A 12358-nucleotide genomic window follows, 5' to 3' on the forward strand; every position below is an offset into this window, starting at 1 on the left:
GACCTTGAGGGTGTCATGCTGAGTGAAGTAAGCCAGGCAGAGAAGGACAGAAACCATATGTTTGCACTCATAGGTCTAGCAGGAAAACAAGAGAGACCTAATGGAGAACCAGGGGGAGCAGAGGAGGGAGAGAGAGTTGGGGAGAGAGAGGGATGCAAAACTTGAGAGACTATTGAATGCTGAGAATGAACTGAGGGTTAAGGGGGAAGGGGGAGAGGGAAAAGAGGTGGTGGTGATGGTGGAGGGCACTTAAGGGGAAGAGTACTGGGTGTTGTATGGAAAACAATTTGACAATAAAATATTATGGAGGGAAAAAAATAGAAAGGCCTATTCCTAAAGGAAATAAATTTAATGGCAAAATACTAAAAAAAAAAAAAAAAAAAAAAAAAAAAGAGTTAGACACTCAATATACCGAGCCATCCAGGCACCCCAAAACTCAGCATTCTTAATACCAGACTTTTTAAAAAAAAGTCACTTATGTAGCTGCAATGGATTGGGAAAGAACAAGTGGTTCCAAATGTTCTTTACATCCTTGTCTTCCACCCTTGATCTCAGAGCAATCTCAACTTATAGTTCAGGCTTTCTCCCTAGAGCTGTATATGATAGATGATGGAAGCAATTTGAAGCAATTTATCTGGGATTGTGGCTTGGCAGCTCCTGATCCCACATCTTCAGTAGCTCTTCACAAGGCAGAAGCCAAAAGGTTGATGTGGGTTCTAAGTTATCATCTGAGTAAGCACGATGTATCCTAAGGTGTCCAAAATGAAGTGCAGAGTTAGTGTCTAGTGTTTAATTTAGTGTTACTCTACTCAAATACAGACCCTGATCATGTACTCTTCACTCCCTTCATGCTTATTGCAGCAGTATTAGGTGATATATTTACCCACAGGTCAAATTAATAGAAATAAGTTCTGTATTTTACTTAGTCCAGTTGAGGCATTCTTGCAATTGCTTCTAGGTATAAGATTGTGACTTTGGCTTTGTTATTAAGGGACCTGCAGTTCATAGAAAGGGACCATGTGCCACCATTTCATGTTCTCCTAAATTAGAAAAATTTAATGAATGCTTTACACATCTCCATCCCTACAAATATTTCTTGGATTTCTAGCATTCTTTACATTTACCCCCTCCTCTAGGCCTCTAGCAATTCTGAACTCCATCAACTATAATTATAAATCTCCATTATAACTTGATATATAGAGCAATTAAGATTCACAATCTGTAATCTCTCAAATGAATATTTATCTCAATACTTCAGCTGCAACATCTAAAAATGAAGGTAAATAATTTGACAAGGACCTCAAAAGCCTGGATTATTTTCTTTCAACCGGGAAGTATGTGACTTCTTAAAATATCTCAAGCTCATTTTTCATAGAACTTATATGAATGCCCCTATTGATTTTTCATGAGAATGGGAAGGGAAAAGATTTGGATTACAAAATTCTTGGCTATTTTTAGAATGTATAACAATCAAAAGATGTACTTGGAGATTTTTCTTAAGAGAATGCTATTATGCTGTCAGTGTGATTCCCAGTTAGTAACTGAGGTATTAATGTGGATGTAGTGATTATCATTCATGTAAAATCATCATCATCATCATTATCATCATCACCACCACCCCCAACATTGTCATCATTGTTTTCAAGGATGTTTTCATCATCCTTGTCATTTAAAGAAAATAATATTTGCTAGTTCTAGTCAAAGTTTTTGGTTAAAACAGAAATAAAGTAACCAATTCTGGCTAATTTAAGGAGAGAATTATAGTTCAGTGGGTCTGTAATGGGTCTCAGGTTCAAGCTGGAGAACCAGGCTCAGGCAGAAGTCAAGGAAAGAAAGGTCCCTCCAGGAGGTCCCCACTGATCCTCAGGATATCACTGTTCACCAACTGACCTTTGTTATTGCTGCCATTGGTGCTTAATCCATGGACATTGGCTACTGCTCAGCTTCACTACATTGTACCTGGACATTCACTGCTCTGCCTTTGGAATCCCCATGTTACCCTGACAATTTTCTGACTTTCTACCTGCACTTCCTTTTGTTTTCCATTTAAGGATCAAATGCAGACCACAGACTCTGATTGGCTAAGCTAGGTAATACTTCCAGAGCTTAGCTTCCAAGAGACAAAGACAGAATGCTCCTTTTGTTTCATTGTCAGAAGTAGAATTCCCTCTCCTACCCATCATTTGGGTGACCATCACCCTGATTGCTGGAATAGTCATGATATAAGCATGTCATTCAGATATAATGATTAAGAATGCTCCCGTGGGGAGGCTGGGTGGCTCCGTCAGCTAAGCATCTGGCTTCAGCTCAGGTCATGATCTCCAGTTTGTGAGTTTGAGCCCCATGTGGGGCTCTGTGCTGACAGCTTGGAGCCTGGAGCCTGCTTCGGATTCTGTGTCTCCCCCTCTCTCTGGCCCTCCCATGCTCATGCTCTGTCTCTATCTGTCAATAATAAATGTAAAAAAAAACCCTACAAAATAATAGTGTTCCCCTCATTCTAAAGTGTACCCAGATTTGGACAATGTTATGGAATGAATGTTTGAGTGTCTTCCCCAACCCCCAGCCCCTGCCTAAATTAATATGTTGAACCCTTAATCACCAATCTTATGGAATTGGAAGGCAGGGCCTTTAGGGGGTGATTAGGTCATGAGAGTAGAGCCTTCATGAAAGAGAATTGTACCCTTACATAAGGGGGGAAAAAGACCTCTGAGACTTCTTTTGTTTTCTTCTCTTGTGTGAGAAGATAGCCCTTTATGAACCAAGACATGGAGTCTTACTAAACACTGAATATGCCAGACTCTTGATCTTGGCCCTCCCAGCCTTCAGGGCTATGAGAAATCAGTGTTTGTTGTTTAAGCCGCCACCCAGTCTATGGTTTTCCAAGGATAACATCCCAAATGGACCCAGTAGATGAAAAATGGCATGGTTGCCTACTTATTTTAGGATTTCTCTCCTTGTTAAAATGGTGGTTGGATACTAGGAAATCAGGTTTTATACTCCTTGTCTCTCACGAAGACAGGAAGTGCAACCAAGAAATGAGGATGGAGATATACTTTTCAGTTTTACTATCTTTCAAGGTACTTTCAAGTTTAATTTCTTTGAGAAGAGCAAAACATCAGTTTGACTAAGTGAAAAATTGGTTCTCTTCACAATCCAGTAATGTACCTCATTTATCGGCACTTTTGTTACTGATGGGCCACAAAAGTAGAGAACGTATGGACCATTAGCCTCCCATACAAAACCTTACAAAATGAATGAATGCATCACATGTGTGTCTACTAAGTGGCCTCATCGATTTGTGTGCCCAAAGCAAGTTTTTCATAGCTGACTACATTTCTTTCTAGCTAGAAATAGTAGCTAGAATGATTCATGATGTGAGCTTGGTAGGATCAAAGGATAAAAGGAATTTCTTTCCCTCCAATCAAGAATTGGGATGATGACCAGAATAAACCACTTACCAACACATCTCTAAGTGCCATCTCCTTCCCTTTTACCTATTTTTCTTGCCCTTTTCTCTGGGGGCATTTACTGACTTTTATCACCTGCTTGTCCTCCCTACCTAGATGACAAATTCCCTGACAGCCCTGGCCCAACAACTTACATTGGGTACTTTTTGTAGTAGGAGACCATGACTCAATTATATTTGTTTCTCCAGTAGCAGTGGACATGGTGCTTTGCTTGTCATAAGCTTTCAAAAGTCACTTTCCCATTAGAATTACAACTTCACAACATGCAGTAGCATACACATACAAAGGCTCAAAATGTGTGTTGAATGATTGAACATAATTCTGAGAAAACTAGAGCCATTTGGAAATATATACATTTCTGGATGTAGGGTCCTCAGGAGATTATAAGCTAAGTTCCACCAAAAATAGATTTAGGAACTTTGGGAAATTTATTTATATTTTGTGATGCTAATATAATGCAATAAATGGGGAGGAGAACAATCTTCCTCCCAAAGAAATTTACTAGCTCTTTGGAAGTTACTATTCTGAATTTATCTTGATGACATTATATCTTATGCATTTTGATTGTCAAAGACTACAGATTGTGGTCATTATGATTTATCCTGGTATTTTAATTCCCTGAGATGAATTTGGTCTTCATCACGGAGAAGTAATAGACTGAAAATAGATGCCTCTACAAAGATCATAATAGGTGAACTTTTACAAAGGGGAAATTGCTTTTGCTCAAAGAAATGTTCTCACCATTTTACTGCCTTTGATTGTTCTTTCTCACCTTAGTTCACATAGGAAGACATTTTCTTTAATTACCGTAATCAAGTATGCAGCTTATAGGAAGTGACTCAAAGGAAAAAGGTGTAGACTACTGTGGGCTGATAACATAGAAGCTGGTGACCACACAGGAAGGCCTTCAACATGGAAACACAATGTTAGTTTTGTGACAGGATCCCGTGGCCAATTAAAAGTCACTGTATTCCCTTATATTTACATGAAGTCACTTTCAAGTAGTATTTCAATATGGATTACATGTATGGAAGTCACTTATATGTCATTATAGTGTGTTGTTTAAGCTTGATGAAATGCACACTCTTCCTAGCTTTGGGTCTGAAATGAAGAGGTGGGTATTTGTTTCTTCATTGAACAAGTATATATTGAGTGTCTACTATGTGCAAGGCATCGTACTCAGGTCTAGAGAGACAGAATTAAATGAAACAGTGCTCCTTTTCCAATGTGGGCATATTAGTGGAGAGGATGGGATGGAAACAGATAGTAACAAACAGACAAATAAATATATAATATAAAAAATATAATATCAGACCATTATAAGTGCATTAAAAACCTGCAACAGGAAGAGAAATAAGACACTGCCTGTGAGGTCAGAGTTTCTGATTTTAAAGGGAGATCAAGAAACTTTTTCTCAAGAGATATTCTGTGATCAGAGGGCAGACGTAGATTTAGTAAGAGAAAGGCCTTGTGGATAAGTGAAAGTAGAATTTCCTGGATAAATAAGTCCTTAAACTTGCTGTCCTAAGGGACATCCTCTTCCCAAAGGCAGGGGCCCTGACAGTGAGGGTGAGAAGTAGAAGATGAAGTAAAAATGGTAGCAGCAGACACTGGACCATGTTGTTCTGTTGGCTTTGATAAGACCCCTGGATTTTAGTCCAAATGTTTATAGTATGTAGATAAGCATGAGATCTCTAAGACACCAACTTCCATGTTAGAGCAACCATCTCTTCTATCTCTTTTCCTTTTCTCCTTTCCCTTTCCTTTTCAAATGTATCATACTTGAAGTTTTCTTTTATATCTTATTTTTACATAGAAAGGAAAAGGACCCTTTTCCTGTTGAAAATATGTTTATTGATACTATGACAGCTACTGCACCAAGAGTATTTCCATCTGATATTTACAATGACCTTCTGGGATTCTGCTCAGGTTAATTAACTAGTCACAAGGCGGGGGAAGTGGGATCCCAGGTTAGGGCTGTTTGGCCAAAAAGTCTATGCCCCATTCTACTCTGGCTCAAGGATGAAGTGGATCTTTTTCCCTGAAAATCCTGGGATGGACTCTACCTTATATTCCAAGCTATAGCAGAGACTCATGTCATAAGGCCAACATCTCACACTTCAAGCAATTCTCAGCCCTGCTTGTGCTGTCCTCATGTTCTTTGTTAACTACCCCGGGGAAAATATAAAGTAAGTGGCTGGAATTGAACTTTCGAGGTTATGGTGAAGATATCATCTACCCAAGAAAGTTAGTTTGGTCTCTCAGCTCATGCGGTTCTCACCCACAGGAAAGAGTGGTGTGGCCAGGAATGGAATCAAGAATTCTGCCTCCAATAAGGCAAAAATAAATGAACCAAACTATTAGGAATTTCAAGGTCTTTACAGCATGTCTGAGGCTCAAGACTCAATGAGTCATTCTTATTTCCTATATGCCTGCCAGTCCCCTTTTTATTTACATATTATGAGAGGAAAACAATATGCTGATATAAATAAAGGAATTGGCACATTTGGTCTAGGACATGAAAATATGAAAGTCTCACTGACTTTCTCTCTTGAGTTTTGGTCTCAAAAGATTCTATTAACAGCGAAGGGGTTTTAATGAAAACATCTGCAAGAAATGGTTCTTCAATTGTGCCTCTTAGAGATGTAATTATTGGTCTTATGCAAATGTTTCCCACAACATGACTGATTAGTATTGATTGTTCATCTAACGTGTCTTCATAAGAACCCTCCAACCTGTGAAACCAAAAGATATATCTCAAAAGTGTGTGGCATTCAGACTCAAGTCAAGTAAGGTTTAAACCTGTGCTCCCTGACTTACTAGCAGCATTTACTTGCCTAGTTGAGCCATGTCTAAATTTTGTAATCTGTAAGTGTATACAAAGAGTCATTATTATACAGTGAGGTATACATTATTCAGTGAGATAATTTATACTAAAGTAATTGGTTGGGGCACCTGGGTGGCTCAGTCGGTTAAGCAACTGGCTTCACCTCACGGTCTGTGAGTTCAAGCCCCGCATCAGGCTCTATGCTGACCACTAGCTCAGAGCCTGGAGGCTGCTTCGGGTTCTGTGTTCCCTCTCTCTCTGCCCCTTCCCTATTCACACTCTGTCTTTCTCTCTCTGTCTCTTAAGATTAAATAAAAAACATTAAAACAATTTTACAAAATAAAATAAAATAAAGTAATTGGAGTACATTGGAGACCTCACAAATAATAATAATTTTATGGTGTATAATTATGAGTTTATAAATAGAAATATATTGTATTTGCATTGTGAAATATATAATTATATTATACTTTCATATAAATCATTAAGTTTTATGAATATAAATATATTGTACTCTCATAAATATGAGTATAGTAACTCTCATAATTATACAGTGAAGTATATATTACTCTGTGAGCTAATACATACCACAGTGCATGTGCATTGGAAAGCCCACAAATAATAATAGTAAACAACACTGTAATGCTGTCCACATGTGACATGTATCATGATTCTATAAATCCTGTGATTGTCCAAGTGATAATCACTTGGTGATTAAAAAAGAAACTCTAGAATTGTTGCTATTTATTTTATTTTTATTTAAAAATTTTAAAATATATAGTTTTTTGAGAGAGAGAGAGACAGAGCGTGACTTAGGGAGGGGCAGAGAAAGAGGGATACCCAGAATCTGAAGCAGGCTACAAGCTCTGAGCTGTCAGCAGAGAGCCTGATGCGGGGCTGGAATTCACGGGCATGAGATCATGATCTGAGCCAAAGTCGGACGCTTAACCAACTGAGCCACTCAAGCACCCCTTATTATATTTTAAAAATATATTTTCCTTTTTGACATCAATTATGTGCTTGTCCTTAACACTGATGTAATTAAATAATTAGGGATCCTTGCCAGGTACTAAAGAAAAGTCTTGATACAAATTCAAGGCCAAAGTGACATGTAGAAAAAATTATTTGCTCCTGGAATGAGAATGAATCACTGCTTCTTCTCACTCTTAATGCAATTAAATATTGGTTATCTATGAATGGCTATCACATGCATATTAGTAGCTGACTAGATAATCAGAGCTTTAGGAAATCTAATTTCACAGAATACTGGGCACATTGTTAGCTCTGAATTACTTAAAGATTGGTTTGTATCATTGTTAGCTATTATTTGACAATGGGCCAAAGTAATTGATAAACTTTTCTAATTATATTATATATATAAATTATATATAATTTATATATATATAAAATATAATTATACATATATAATTTATAATTGTATCTGATGTAACATGCTGTGTATACCAATAATTGCGTTGCAGACAGGGATGGATTTGGGGAGGGGGGGGCTATGATTCTCGGAAGACACAGACACATCGCAAGTTGTCCGTTGCTTTTCCTCTGCATGTTGTCTACTCCTCATTGTTCGTCAGCCCATTAAGCACCGTCTCTTCTCCAGCATGTTAGAGATAAGACTGGGGATTGGAGGGGAGATGTGCACGATGTGTACAAAACTGCTTCTAAAATTTTTTTCATGTTTATTTATTTTTGAGAGAAAGACAGAGTGCAAGTAGGGGAGGGAAAGGGAGAGGGAGACACAGGATCCAAAGTGGGCTCTAGGCTCTGAGCTGTCAGCATAGAGCCCGAGGCAGATCTCAAACCCACGAGCCCCGAGATCATGACCCAAGTTGAAGTTGGACACTTAACCGACTGAGCCACCCAGATGCCCCATAAATCTACTGTCTACTAGACAGTTGTCTGGGACCATGAAAGGCCTTGAATCAGAGCACAGAGATGGGTTACATTGAAGGAATTTTGTATGTCTTCTAGTTAAATGTTTAGAATTAGGGATGTGCTGTTCTCCTTTTCTCCCCCAGTGATTTATTTTTAAATATTAAACAGTGTCCATCTGGTCAATCAAGGACTAATTTATTCAAGTTTTTCAAGAATAATTTATCTTCAACTCTCTCTCTCATTTAGTCATATTATCAGCCAACCAATCTCCATGCCTTGCTGACTGTACAGACGGCATATGAGACCCTGTTCTACTTTGCAGACACAATTGTGAGCAAATTCAACATGTATGCTTCCTCCTGCCTTTTCTTCTACGTCATAGTCATTGTGAGTGATTAGGAACATCCACACAGGGGGCGACACTTTGAAGTTCTGCAGCAAAAACAGCAAAAACAACGCATGACCCCAAAGATTAAAAAAAAAAGTTTCCTTCCATCATCTAGAAAAGAGTTCATGTTTTCCTCCCTATTCTATTTTGTGAAGAGGAAATGGGAGTTTGGGTAAATCTTAAGTCTTTTTTATTTCCTTCAAAATATGGACATTAAGTGAGAAAAACAAATACAGGACAAAAGCCACAATGATAGCAACAAACAAAATAAGACTCTTCTGGCTCAACCCAATGATGCAGTTGATGGTGGACAACGATGCTGATTTCTCCTTCCATTCTCTCTATTAACAGAAGAAATGCAAAGAAGTGGCCATTGTCTGGTTTTCTTTTAGCAATTGTGAGCATACATTGAAAGGGAATTGGAAAAAAGAATAATTATCTCCTTAGCTGATTCATGTAAACATTTTTTTTAATTTTCATAAAGACAAAACAAAAGGCATTCCCCCATAAAATTTGAGATTGTTACTAAATTATCCAGATAATCTCTTCTATTCTATTTTGCTGCTGGTGAATGTTTTCCTTCATGTCCCCAATAATTGTGTGTGGCTGTGTTCCAAAGATAAATACAAATAATATGAGGTTTATGCATGCTTTTTAATAGCCATATTCTAAAAAGATCATTTTTTCCAAAACAAGTTTAGCAGCGATGCTTTCTATTTTTAATTTGTACTTAACACTCGATTTGAGTTCTCACCATTCATGCGCTCTGTGTTTACTTACCTCACTTCAGACAAGTCTGTTTCCCTTTCTGTTTTATGGAAACCTTCACCATCTGTTCCTGATGCTATAAGAGTATTCCATGAGGTTTAGATTTAAAGCACTACTGACAACTTTGAAGGGGGGAAGGGTGCGGGGGGCAAAGAAAGTAAAAGAAACAAAAATGAACCCTGCTAGTTGAAATTTAAGTTAATCAATGGAAAACTTTTAGGACAATGAACTATTTTTATTATACACTGTAAAATGAAGCTTGAATTTCCTAAAAATGTATTTATTGCTTTATCTACTATTAATATAATTAAGTCCTTCTCTGTTTGCAGAGTGCTTGGTCTTGGAGAGTTTTACATTGTCCTGACTTGCATAAGCGAGGTCGGTTTGGAGAAAAAAGCATTAAGACCATTTTTACATTAAAAAGATACAAATCAATTGAAACTTGGCACCAAGAAAATATATGAATGGGTAGTAAGCACATGAAAAGATCCTCAATATCATTAGTCAGTGGGGAAATGCAAATTTAAGCCATAGTGAGATACTCTTTCATACATATAAGATAGTGATAATAAAAATAAAAGTAAAAAATAACCGGACAATGGTAAATGTTGAGAATCAGGAAATCTCACACATAGCTGCTGAAATGTTAAAAGGTTCAGCCCTTTGGGAAAGAGTTTGACAGTTTCTTAAGAAGTTCAAGATAAATTTCTCATATAAGCCAGAATTTCCACTCCTAGGTTTCGACCCAATAGAAATGAAAGCGTATGGCCACACAAAAAGCATGTACATGTATGTTCATTAGCAACATTATTCATGACCGGCAAAAACTGGAAACAGTTCAAATGTTCATTAACCAGTGAAAGACTAAATAGAATATGATGTTTTCCTACTGTGGAACACTGTTTGGCAACGGTAAGATAATGTACAGGCCACAACATGGATGAACCTTGAAAGCATTAGGCGAAGTGAAATAAGCCAGACAGGAAAGACCACAAGCAGTATGAAATATCCAGAAAATACCAATATGGGGCACCTGGGTGGCTCAGTCGGTTAAGCGTCAGGCTTCGGTTCAGGTCATGATCTTGTGTGGTTCATGGGTTCAAGCCCCGCGTTGCGCTCTGTGCTGACAGCTCAGAGCCTGAAGCCTGCTTCGGATTCTGTGTCTCCCTCTCTCTATGACCCTTTCCTGCTCGCACTGTCTCTCTCTGTCTCTCAAAAAAAAATACAAATATAGAGAGACATAAAAGCAAGTAGTTACTGGGGACCGGGCAGAAACAAGGATTAACGGTGAAGGAGCAGGATGATCTCATTGAAGTGATAGAAGTGTTCTAAATAGGATGATAGCGACAGATCTCCAGTTGGGCACATTTACTAAAGATCACTGAGTTGCACTCTTAAAATGGGTCTGAGGACCACAGTGGATCTTCTGTGCAGGAGTTCTTGCGAGGTTTCGGTTTGCAGAGGGAAGTTGCCCACCCACCTAGGCAAGAGACTTGCCAGCAGTGAGTCCATTCTGTGTCTCTGAGCCACCTGCTCCCACTGTGAAACCTTTATGACCAATAAAAACAGGAAGTAGGCCATTGCTGGAGCTCAGTTTTTATATTTTCCTGCCCCGAAGGACAACATAAAATCCATGTTAACCTTAGATTTTATATACTTCAGGTGTTCCAAACAGGATACGGCGTGATATAGAGAACTTGAAAGGAGGGCGTTTGACCTCTGCAGCCTGAAATCAGGTGTGGGCAGAAGGAAACAAGACACCTGGTAATTAAAGCAAACCCGTGGCCAGATGAATAATAAATACAGCAGAGAAACAGGGGGCGGTGTCCCCAGGGACCACCAGCTGTGGACTTCAGTGTGTGTCCGGTCATACTTCGTGGAAACTGCGTACATTAACATTCAGATGAAATCTCGGAAATGAAGATCATTCTTCCTTTCAATCTGCATTTATTACAGCAGCATGTTTGGAATCATTTTCTTTATGACATGTCAGGATTAAAGCATCAACACCATTCATTCTCTCTCTCTAATACGCATTATTGGATGTTGGTTCTGCAGGAACCCTTGCTAAATGGAAGGTGCAAAGGGGAATTAAATGTCATTGTTCTTCTTACCGAGTTTGCAGGTTAGTGGAAGATAAAGCCCACCCTATACAAAAATAAATATCTGCAATAAAATAGGAGAGTAGGAGTGCCTGGGTGGCTCAGTCGGTTGAGCATTTGACTCTTAGTTTCAACCCAGATCATGATCTCACAGGTCGTGGGATTGAACCCCGCATCAGGCTCTGTGCTGAATACGGAGCCTGCTTGGGTTTCTCTCTCTCCCTCCTTCTCTGCCTCTCCCTCACTCGCACGCTCTCTCTCCCTCTCAAAATAAATAAATTAATAAACATTATAAAACAAACAAACAAACAGGAGAGCAGATGCTAACAGCCAGGAAAGCGGTGAGTGGTAGTTCCTAAATGTCTGGCAGCGAAGTGTTCCTAGACTGGCTGCATTTAAATTATTTGGAAAATTAAATACAGCTTTTTTAGCCCTACTCTAGCCCTTTGCTTCTTAGTGTGGTCTCAGCCTCGGCACTGGCTGGAAACTTGTTGGAAACGTAAGGCTTCCAGCCCCATCCCTAGCCCACTGAATCAGAATCTGCATTTTCAGTAAGCTCCCAGGGCCCTCTGAGTGCATGCCAAAGTTGCCAACGCTGACAAAATGCCAGTCTGAACTAGAGAATTAGACACTCCGGGTATGGGATCCTGGGAGCGTGTATTTTTTGACAGGCTCCCCAGAAGGTTCCGGGATGTAATCATCCAGGGGAAGGGTGGGGGGACTCACTGGAGCTGTAGGACATTGCAGAGGCTCCTTACAGCGGTGGGCTGGAGATAGGTCTGGAGTAGGGAGTGGGGCATGGAGAGAGCTCCGCATAAGCAAAGGTATCTGAGGTAGTGCAGATTGTTCCCGGGAATGAAAGCTCTCACGTGGCCTCCCTACCTTCTCTAAGCCCCCGTTTCTGCATTCCTAT

At 39.2% G+C, this 12358-nt stretch overlaps 1 long non-coding RNA gene across 1 annotated transcript in view; it reads left to right on the forward strand.

The window, feature by feature from the left end:
* Positions 1-11348, forward strand: part of LOC115283033 — a 36106-nt gene extending 24758 nt beyond the window's left edge. Inside the window, exon 3 of the long non-coding RNA XR_003904869.1 lies at positions 11006-11348. This is a non-coding gene — a long non-coding RNA (uncharacterized LOC115283033). The remainder of the gene's footprint in view (positions 1-11005) is intronic.
* The last annotated feature ends 1010 nt before the right edge of the window (positions 11349-12358 follow it).

Source organism: Suricata suricatta, chromosome 17, assembly GCF_006229205.1.
Source record: "Suricata suricatta isolate VVHF042 chromosome 17, meerkat_22Aug2017_6uvM2_HiC, whole genome shotgun sequence".
Taxonomy (NCBI): Eukaryota; Metazoa; Chordata; class Mammalia; order Carnivora; family Herpestidae; genus Suricata; species Suricata suricatta.